Below are 11945 nucleotides of genomic sequence, written 5' to 3'. Positions count from 1 at the left end.
AAAAAAAAAAAGAAATCACGTCCACCGAGGCTCTGGCCTGGCTCTAGGCCTGGGTAGTCCATGGTAGTTAGCGACAATACGGGACCGGGCATCCAGGCTACAGAAGCTCCACGACTCAAGAACTCAGCACATGCGTACAGTGCCGATTAATAAATTCCGCTAAAAGCCAGCATATGCCGGCTTGTCGTATACGTCGCTATATACTGCCGCAAATTCACAATACCAGCTTTGTACGTGTGTATTCCTGTGATTTAGTAGCATTTTTATTTTGGACCGTAAATTTTTTATTCGCCCGCGCGCACAAGTTTGGGGGTCTTCAGGGGATGTCATCCATAAAATTAAGATGGTGTGGCCTAAGTCTGAGTCTGGGACCTCGGCCAAAAGGACTGATTGATCCACCTGGGCTTTACTTTAAGCCACGACCCTAGAGGCCTGACTCGGGTACATAATACATGCACTTGCACTTGCACTTGGACTTTGTTCAAAGGTCCAGGTCACGTATGACCAATGTCTGGCACAAAGGCACAGCTAAAATTCCATCAAACTCTGTGCCATTAAAAAATATAGAATTAGGGAGGTTGCTAGAAATGCCTTACTTGTACAAAATAATTTTGTTCAAAGGTCCATCACATATGATCAATGTCTGGCACAATGGCACAGCTAAAATTCCATCGAACTCTGTGCCATTAAAAAAAAAGAATTAGCTATAGCCTAGGTAGGTTGCTAGAAATGCCTTACTTGTACATAAAATACAAGACCAAGCTATACTTCAACTGCTAACGTTTGTCAGTCTGTCATCTAAAAATGATGATAATGTCATCTGCAAATGTACCTTCGGCTTCTACAGGGCTTGTATCATGACAGGTTGGTAGGTGAAATGTTGCTTTGGTGTGACCTGAACACCTCATGGACTTAGGAATGAATATCCTCACATCTATATTCTTGACATGTCGACAAAGGGTCTAGACATTTACTCGTAGGTAGAACATTACAAAAGTCAAAATAAATCAAGTAGCTGGAAAGATCCTCTTCAGAGTCAGACGTTTGAGTCTTGACTTTCTTTCATTCATTGGTGACTGAGAATGATCCTGTTCTGATCTACATATTCTTCTTTCCTGTCACTAACAATGGAGAGACTCCCTTGCAATTTATCCCTTATATCTAGAGGTTGATCTTGAACTTGGAGACCTAAAATACCCTGAAAAAGTTCAATCTAAAGCACTCTATAACTTTCAATTCTAAGATCATAATTCATATATGACTGGTTGTTTTTCTCTTGCAGTTGCTCCCTTATATCTCCTTGAACTTGGAGATCCTCAAAATATCCCTTAAATCTTGAAGCACTCTATAACTTGTCCGGTTGACAGACTCTGCATCTCCACAGCTTACACCAAATCCTTTCACCGATACCTACACCTACCAGTCTTAGACATACCCATCTAGCCTGCATTTTGCAGAGACATCATTGCAAGCTGAAGAAAAATTAAGCAACCTGCAAGTTTGCAGACTTAACAAAATTACGCTTGGGGCTCAATGGTGTTTAAGAGCTTTTGTGTTAAGTGCTGACTCTATAATATACATGTGTACAAGTAGTTTTGCATGTATTTTTCAAACTGCATGTAAAATGTTTTCCAACATGCAATTTTGTATATGCCAATTGGGTTTAGATCCGGACTTTTAATTGTGTATTTGCAGAAAGTTGCAGAACAAAATTTTGACATTGCAAAAAAGTATGTCTAACACTGCAGGCTAGCTACTCATCAGTATTCAACTGCAAACTCACGTCTACTGGGCCATGTCATAATCAAATCTGGCTTCCCACCTTGACAATTGGATTTAAATCCAGACTTTTAAGTGTATATTTGCAGAAAGTATTTCCGAATTGCAGAACAAAATTTTGGCACTAAAAAAAGTATTTCTACCACTACTTACTCATCAGTATTCAGTGCAAACTCCAGTCTACTGGGCCATGTCATAATCAAATCTGGCTCCCCACCTTGACAATTGGATTTAAATCCAGACTTTCAAGTGTATATTTGCAGAAAGTATTTCCGAATTGCAGAACAAAAATTTGGCACTAAAAAAGTATTTCTACCACTACGTACTCATCAGTATTTAGTCCAAACTCAAGTCTACTGGGCCATGTCTAAATCAAATCTGGCCCCCCACCTTGACAATTGGATTTAAATCCAGACTTTCAAGTGTATATTTGCAGAAAGAATTTCCGAATTGCAGAACAAAATTTTGGCACTGAAAAAATTATTTCTACCACTACTTTACTCATCAGTATTCAGTGCGAACTCCAGTCTACTGGGCCTTGTCTAAATCAAATCTGGCTCCCCACCTTGCAATTGCCTACCCAGAGGTGAGTGTAGTACCCTTCCCTGAGGGCAGGTCTAAGCCATACAGTGCTCGAAATACTGTGTGCATGTGCACCTTAGTGCTTCCAAAGTTGGAGTTGTGCACCTAATTTTTTTCTGTGTGGGTCAACCCAAATATTTTTGTAGGATTTTTTAACATTAGAAATGTATAATAGTATACCGGATATTCTTGGTCTCTAACTTCTAAGTATCAGAAAAATCTTTGTTGTAGTAATATAATTATATATTTAAGATTTTGAAGTTAGCTCTCATTGCAGATTCAAGCTCAGAAGAGGAGCAATAAGACATGTAATTAGGTTTTGTTTTATATGGTGCACCCAAAAAAGTTTCTGTGCACCTAATTTTTTAGGTTGGGTGCACCAGTGCACCTATATTCCCAAAAATGGATTTCGAGCTATGGCATACGATGTAGCCCTGGGGCATGACTGTAGGGTAACAGTACTAACACCGGGACTGTTAATGGTACTGTGTGACGCACACGGAGTTGGCAGGATGGATATGAGCGCCCCGAGAGGATTCATCACAACTTTACAGCTAGGGCAACATCAAGTCAGAATACTGCTTCTCAGATCTAATCCAGTTTCTCTAGAATATACCTTTTTTTTTCAATCTGAGTGTCCTAATTTCAGGCTTTTTGAAGTTCGATAAAATTTGACAATTCATCACAACTTTACAGCCCAGACAAAATCAGTTCAGTTCACTGGAATATACCTGTTCTTTTACATTAGTTTCCAGATTTTAACTTCACATGAAGTCTTTATCAATTACAATAAAATTTGATGCTAAACAAGAATAAGTTAGTTAGGACATGTATAAGACTTGAAAGTTGTTATCCAAACGAATACTACGGTAAGGAATTATTACTACATCCAAATTATGTGAATAAATGGCTCGTACTGAATAAGAATTGAAATTGCTGGAAATCTGACATAACAATTGCCCTTTCAGCATGCCTGAATGCCCCATATTCTTTCCAGAACTCTGCACAACAAAGTAAGTTACCCTGCCCCATGACCTAGCCCCATACTTATAGAAACCCCCGCAGTGTTCCTCTAAACTACAATAAATCAGGCAGACATAAACATGCCATTGACCTTTCAAATTGCTTTTACAAGTTCAGTGGACTAGCGAACAACATAAGCAGTAATATCAATGTGTGCATCCTGCATGAAGCACTATTTCTAGGAAAAAAGGAAACATGAAAGAAAACGAAATTCCGAATTTCTAGGAAAAGGAATCATGAAGGAAAACAAATTAGGAATTTCTAGGAAAAGGAAACACAAAGGAAAACAAAATTGGAAATTTCTTGGAAAAGGAAAACATGAAAGAATACTGGGAAACAACATAATTTCTACTTATTCTTTTCATATACAAATATACATGTACATGCTTGGTGTCCATAACAATCAAAACCCTACCAATATTTCATCTGAAGTCCTGAACATCAAATAACAACCAACAATTTTTTAAAAATCATGAAAGTTGCCCAATTCCATGTAACTACAGCTTGCACAAAACAGAAATAGGAATATACTAGCATATTCCAAATCTATCTCTGTACAAAATGTAACCAGGCAGCCATTATTAAGATTCACAGATGTCTGTGACAGATATATAATAATAGATAGGCACACCGCCATTACTTTCCGATGGAAAAGCGGGCCTCTCGTATAACACCAATTCCAGCAAGGTGACTTTCTACCCACGGGAGCATAATATCTATAATAGATCGTCAAAATATCTAACATCAACATTGGCTTTCAATCACCCATCTAAAACATACGTGACAGCAATTTTAAGAAACTAAATGTATAAATCACATACAGTAGAGACTGGAATTCAGGACAGTTGCGGATTGTACTAGCACAGATTGAAATTCCAATCTGCAACATACATATTATCAATTGCCAGTAAGGCCGCAGACTGTAGCATAACTGTAAATACCAGCCCTGCATTCAGCACCAGGGACAGATACTGCTATACAGACTGAGGCATAACAAAGCATTCTACTGCTATAGCTACCAGCTAAAATGTGTGTGGCACCGGTAGCCATGTCAGTAAAATACATGAGCTGATCTTTGACCTGTAATTTAAAATCACTTATGTAGACCTCATCCTATAATATCGTATATGGCTCACTAAGATATATAACGTTTTACATCTAAACAATCCCTCTATCTCAAAATGTCTTGGTCTCTGAAATGTGCATGAACCACTTACCAGTACTGATAAAAAAAAACCTTGATAAATCAAAAGAACAATCATACATATAGCTGTTACAAAAGATACAATACATCACACAAGTGACATACACCAAGGATTCTTCCAAAAAGCATGAGACATTTTACTGTGTAACAATCCCTCCATGTCCAAATTTCTGAGAAATAAGCATGAACCACTAATAGTCTTATCAGTACTGATAAAGTAGCTTCATGAAATCAAAGATCAAACATACACACAGCCAGTACGAAAGGTCTAGTGTTATAAAACACATCACAGATACACCGAGGATTCTTACAAAAACATTGACATTTTACTGTGTAACAAGGCATCCCTCTCCCAGTTCTTTAGTCTCCGAAATGTGCATGAACCTGGTGACTTATTAGTACTGATAAAATAGCTTGATAAATCATACATAGCTGTTGCAAAAGACCCCGTTATACAATACACCACACATACATCATACACCGAGGATTCTTACATGTAGTCAGGAGACGTTAAAATCAATCATAAAATTGTGTAAAATCATGTCCAAATCTCATGTCCAAATCAAAGTAGCTTGATCAATCAAAGATCAAACAAACACATAGCCATTACAAAAGACCTACTGTTATAAAACACACCAAAGATACACCGAGGATTCTTACATGTAGTCAGGAGATGCCAGAGGAAGGATACAACCCCCTGGTAGGAGAGATAGATGACCAGGATCAGGCAGATCGCAAGAAGGAACAAGTCAGGGTGGTCCTCAAGGAAGGGGCATCCATGGACCATCAGTCCTTCTGTACTGTACTGCCGTGTGACATGAACTGCTCTGACGCAAGGCACCACACCACGACGTGCCAGCTCTCCACAGTAAATGAAGGCAATCAATTCACGTTGGCTGAGCCGGCACCACGCGAAAATAGGGACTCATCTCTCTCTAGATCTCTCTAGATGCACGTGGGTGAAAATCCTCTCCATGGTTTGATGAGGACAAATCTTCACAGCCGCTTATCTGGCGAGATTTGCAACAAGGCCAGCACAAGAGATCTCTCCCTTTGCAAGAACCAAATCCTTCCCACTGTGACTGTGCCAGAGTTGAGGTTGCCAGCTGCTTAAGTGGCCAGGTACTCCTGGCCCCTTTCTTCCGTTATTACCAACAGCTTGCCATTATACAAAGGCAGCACCTGGCTATTATAAATAATGATCCAGCATATTCTAAAGCTTGTTCACTGCAAAATAATCCTGCCTCTCTACAACGCACATTTAAGACTCAAGCAATAAAAACGTCGCTAGTCCCGGGAAGACCGCGAAAATACAAGAATAAACGCCATTAGCGAGCAGACAACGTCAACTGCACCGCTGCCATATAATCCACATTGCAAACACGCGCCACACGACTTGTGAAGTGGCCTACGCAGTCTTGTCTCAGGTGCACACTGTTAGTGCATCAGCACCAGCTGGCTCTGAACCTCCTACTAGTACTAGACTTCATTTCCTGCCAGGTTCCAACTCAACAATCTTCAACCACCCACCACCCCCTTCTCTTCAAATGGGCCGGCCCGCAGATCCCACGTACTATTAACAAGCTATCAGGGATGGGCATTTCTATAGAAACCGAGTGCATGAATGTTTTTACAACCAGTAGTATTGTAACAAAAGTGCTCTTGGCGTGAAGAATATACAATCTCCGTGCTCCCGGCACCAGAAGCTGTTTCACACAGATACAATTCACATGGCGACTGTAAAGTAGCCAACTGTAATGTAGCCAACTGTAAAGTAGCCGTATCTTAAATAAAATCTACATACAGTAAATGCGAAAAGGTTTTTTTTCTCTTCCACTAATAACAAATTTGCCGGATGGCTGGAGGGGAACGATTAAAAGTAAAAAGCTTTTCAGAGATGTGTTTTATACCTGACTGATACAGGTGTGGTTTATCACATGGATAAAGAAAGAAGTCATTCATCTTGCTTCATGCATACCTGCAGCTATAAACAGTTATTAATCTCTATGTAGTGTCAATGTATTATGTACTTACATGCCAATTCTACCAGAAGTATTAGAGCTAATCATTCTTATTACAACAATATTCTGTGGTTATTAAGCCGAGGGTTGTTTAATAAATGCTTTTGGATTGTAAAATAGCATGTAAATCCCAAGTGTAACTGTAACTGCAATATCATGCATATGTGGCCATTGGTTTCTAGAATTTTCTGCTACTGGAATAGTATAATCATAGCTGAATGTTATGGATTCTACTTCATCTGAATTCTAGTCCTAAACTCTGATAGGAATATATTGGCAAATACTACGCAAATTGTGTAGCTGTAACCATGCAATGTCATTTGGCCACAGGTTTCCAGAATTTTCTGCCACTGGAATATTATACTTACACTTGTACTTGGTGCAAGCACGTCTAACCCCCGGTTGGGGAAAAATGACGTTAAATTTGGTTTAAAAAAAAAATAAAATACTATAGCTGATCGTGAATGTTATGGATTCCATTTCAACTAAATTCCAGTCCTAAACTCTCACAAGTTATATAGGCCATTATCAGTATTAGTACTATTACTGTGCAAATGCCACATGTAGCTATAACTGTGCTATGTCATTTGGTCATGGGATTCCAGAATTTTCTGCAACTGGAATAATAAAGTTGATCGTGAAGGATATAGATTCCAATTTTCAACTGAATTCTAGTCCTAAACTCTTACACCGTGAAGGTATATATATATATATATATATATATATATGGATTCTACATCATTCGAATTCTAGTCCTAAACTCTCACAAGTTATATAGGCCAATACTTTGCAAATGCTATGTGTTACTGCAATCGTGCAATGTCATTTGGCCATGGGTTTCTAGAATTTTCTACCACTGGAATAGTACAGCTGAATGTTAATATGGATTCCTGAATTCTAGTCTTAAACTCTTACAAGTTACATAGGCCAATACTTTGCAAATGCAAATTGCACATATAAGTAATTGCAACTCTGCAAAATTTTTATTGTCATGTGGCCATGGGTTTCTAGAATTTTCTACTACTGGAATAGTACAGCTGAATGTTAATACGGGAATTCCACTTCATCTGAATTCTAGTCCTAAACTCTGACAAGTTATATTGGCAAATACTTTGCTGACGTCAGTTCCTGGTAAATTTCTGCAGGAGGGATTATACTTCATGAGTTTTAAGGCTTCCTCCCGGCACGACATCATTCCTGAATGGCCTCAGGCTCCACGAAGGAGACATCAAGCTTTATACATGCTGACTTGTCTCTAATCTAAAATACATTTCGCCCACCAGTATAACCTAAACTGCTACTGATTTCTGTAAAACTTTAAAAGGCAGAGATTTCTGGATAACCAGTACTACTAGCCAACTGCTGCCGACCCCTGTGGCATGGACAACAGCAGCAGTATAATCAAATCCTGGATAGTCAGTCATAAAGAGAATTGTGACAAGGCCAATTTTGCATTTTATGCACCAGAAAGTATAACCTTAACTTCTACTGGTTTCTGTAAAACTGTAGAACTTTAAAAGGCAGAGATTTCTGGATAACCATAAGGAGAAATGTGACAAGGCCAATTTTGCATTTTATGCACCAGAATAACCTTAACTGCTACTGATTTTTGTAACACTTTAGTACTACTTTAGTAAACTTTTGTAAAACTAGTAATAAAAGGCAGAGATTTCTAGATAGCCATGAAGAGATGTGACAAGGCCATTACTTTTATTGGTGGTAAATTTGATACTATACTATAGAAGTGCTAATATTGTCTGCCATATAATATTAGCTGCAGTGCCATGCGATATTAGCTACAGACTTATAAGTATATCTGCTTTGTTGTAACACAATTGTCCTGTACACAAGACACAACAGAACAGTACTGAAAGAGCTTTATTAATATTAATATCATATAATATGGACCCATACGTTATGATACCTTTGCAACACATACCAGGGCTCAAAATAATTGGTGCATGTGTACCTTAGTGCACCCAAAATTGGAGCTGTGCACCCAATTTATTTCTGTGGGTGCACCAGTGCACCCAAATATTGTTGTACTCAACTTGTAGGTTTACATTTTAAATGTATAGTAGCATACAACATATTCTTAACATCCAAGTGTCAGAAAAAATAATACAATTAATGTTATAGTACTTTTCTTGAAATGAAACATAATTATAGTTTTTGCTGACATTCTCCTTATTTATCTTATATGGTGCACCCAAAAATTTTTTTGTGCACCCAATTCTTTAGGTTGGGTGCACCAGTGCACCTGTTCCCAAAAATAAATTTTGAGCCCTAAATATTAATATCATATAATACAGACCCATAAGTTATGATACCTTTAGCACACATACTGTGCCGCATGTAATGTAATTCCCTAATTTTTCACTGTACTGTTATGTTCACTGTTTTCACTGTCACTTCTGTACTGTGAACTTATCATTACAGTTAACAAATGGATTTTCTTTTTCTTGCACCTGTCGTCACCATGAATATAACATTCCGTGAACATGTCCATTTTTCTCGGACCGTGAATTTTTGCTGCCGTGAACATAAAGTGAATTACAGTATATTCATCAGAGACAATGGGTACATTCCAGTCACCCGTCCTATTCAGACTAATCAGCGACGTACGTCACGAAACACCGCAGTGACGCACGTCCTCAAACTGACGAGCCCCGCATGCAATTTTGCCGACAAGAAAGAAATTCCTGCTGAGATTGGCTCCCTAAACGGACAGACGGTTGAGTTAAAATACATGTACTTCAGACAAGGTTATTGATTTTGGTCTAAGGCCACAGCAAGTTAATTTTATGGATGACATCCACCAGACTCCAAATCTAATGCGAGTGGGCAAAAAAAAAACAAGGCGGGCCGAAAAAAACAAGGTTCCTACATTTTCAAATGTTGACTCAATCATTATTCAAATGGTTTTGATTCAGTGGGAACATCACATATACACGGCATCAAATATCACTGCATCAAAGTAAAAAACAATAAATCAGAGCCTTTAAAACAATAAATCAGAGCCTTTTCTTGTCTCCTCTCTCCATAGTTATTTGCCATCCACCTTCTGGCATGGCAACACACATCTTTGTCCATTTTTGCATGTTGACCACTGTCAGAGGGCAACAAAATTTCTTCCTTTTTTTTTCCAAAACCAGGCGAAAATCAATGCGCGCGCTGATGTCATCCAAAAAAATTACTTGCTGTGGCCTAATGCACTTCTATACGGGGGCAGTTCTGAGTACTGTGGGTCATATTCTGCAAATGTCATGACCAAACAAAATCCTTTTTTTGCAAACAGCTGAACTTTTAGATGACCATGGTAACACACTTAGCATTCAATTGGTGCTAGTCTAACCTTTGCATTCATGCTGGAAACTGTGGCATCCGCTAACATTTGCTAAATAATACATCATCGTTATACATGACAAGCATATGATGCTATCAATTTTGCCTTTCCTTCTACCTACATTAACATGATGCATATTTGTCATAATTTATCATATATCATATACAGGGTTCTCCCCAGACGATGGAACAAGGGCGCTGCGCCCTGATACTCCTAGCTCAGCGCCCTCATACTCATTTTCAAATCTAGGGTGTTGCATCCCGATTTTTCTACAAAATTTCGCTAAAATTCGATAAAATTTCCTGATTTCGGGGCTTAGTGGCGTCTATTTTCCCGCCGGCATTGTCTCTGAAAACTTGTGAATGGGGCGATAATCGAGTAAACAATGAGTATTTCGCACGACGCTACTGAGAGAATCGCTGTCATTGGTGGAACATCGGGCGCCCCACTAGCGTTTTGAAGTCGTGTAAACAAAGCTAATTGTCTGATTTCTTTGTCAACCAAAGCCCTCGACCCTGATAATAAGTTTAAAAATAAAAGCCGATACGTTTACGAACTTATAAACCGTAGAAAATTGGCTACCGTACCGCGACATTATGAAGCATGTGGCGGCCGCGAAATTCGTTGACGCGACAGAAAATGTCTGGTTCATGATAGCGGTATTTCCCATGAAAATAACGTATACGATTTATTTTTCCCCTGCTGTCGGTTTTTAAGTCCCGAAACGTAAAAAAAGCTGAATTTTGCCCACAAACCCGGACGGGGGACGGCCTGTACCTATCGGCGTAGCACATGGCGGCCGCACCGCAAGGCTTCTGCCAAAAATCGGCAACGCGACAAAAAAATGCATGGTCCATTTTAGCGATATTTACCATAAAAATAACGTATGTGGTTTATTTCTCCCATGGTATGAGTTTTAAGGTCTCAAAACCTCTAAAAAAGCATAAATTTGCCGACGAAACGGACGGGCAAGGCATGGGGAGGGCGCTGTTGAGTTGACGCCTGCATGACCCCCAAGAGGTCGAAGGTCATAGGGCACGTCCATTGCGCAATCACCTTAATTCGCCGATTTAGCTAATTTTAGGGCGTTTGAAAATTGATACAATCACATTATCGACTTGTAGACAAGCAAAGGGATAGAAACCAATAAAATGTTGTGCAGATTAATATTTTTTCTTCAGATTTCTTTTTTTTTCTTTCTTTTTTTTTTAAATTCAAAAGTATTTTCTTGAATGTGTAACTTTGTTAGTCCTAAACATGGGACCGATTATTTAATGTTAGAGAAGTGAAATTTTGTTTTGATGGTACTCTTGATGGTACTTTGATAATTATAAGGGACTTGTTTACAAGTTGGTGATAACATAAGGATTAGCATTAGGATAAGGTTTTGTCCCAGCTTCTCTACATTTTCCCATAATTGCTTGCCTCAAGTTCCAAGTGGAAAATGTATGACTTAATGTCATATTCTGTTTCAATTGTCGAACTTGAAGGCACCGTTGGCCCCCGGTTAGGGGTCAGAGCGTGGAACCTATGCCCAATTTTTTCCTGTATGTTAACATTTTTTCTGGCAGTTCAAAACCTGAAGTTGCAGGAAATGGCTTCCATTTGTATTTAGATAAAGAAAAATGCTTCAGCTTCCCCCCTCTGGAGGGGGGGCCATGCCTCTCAAATCCTGGGGAGAACCCTGCTATAGTGAAGACTGTTCTAGTAGTAGTGTATACAAGTGCTGCACTGCTTGGTGCAGAACTACAAATAAAGGAGATGTATCCTCTTGTGACTTCTATAAGATGCTGTTACCTATCTTGTTATAATGTTACACATTTACCGGCAAATAAATGCATAATGACAACCACATACAAATTGAGTTTCCAATTATAGTAATAAGCTAGAAGAGTCCCAACACCTTGATCTTGAAGTTAAATCATGGTTACAACTTGGTGTTGGAGTCTCTTAAGCTATTATGTGTAAGTTGTATATTTAGGAAAGACAG

General features: G+C 38.8%; 1 protein-coding gene across 1 annotated transcript in view; it reads right to left on the bottom strand.

Moving 5' to 3' along the window:
* LOC109484484 (spectrin alpha chain, non-erythrocytic 1-like) overlaps nt 1-11945 on the bottom strand; it is a 77992-nt gene that overhangs the window by 63295 nt on the left and 2752 nt on the right. The window lies entirely within an intron of this gene.

The sequence above is a fragment of the Branchiostoma belcheri genome, unplaced genomic scaffold, assembly GCF_001625305.1.
Source record: "Branchiostoma belcheri isolate BF01 breed outbred unplaced genomic scaffold, Haploidv18h27 scaffold7, whole genome shotgun sequence".
Lineage (NCBI taxonomy): Eukaryota > Metazoa > Chordata > Leptocardii > Amphioxiformes > Branchiostomatidae > Branchiostoma > Branchiostoma belcheri.
This window is presented reverse-complemented; position numbering and strand designations above follow the sequence as displayed.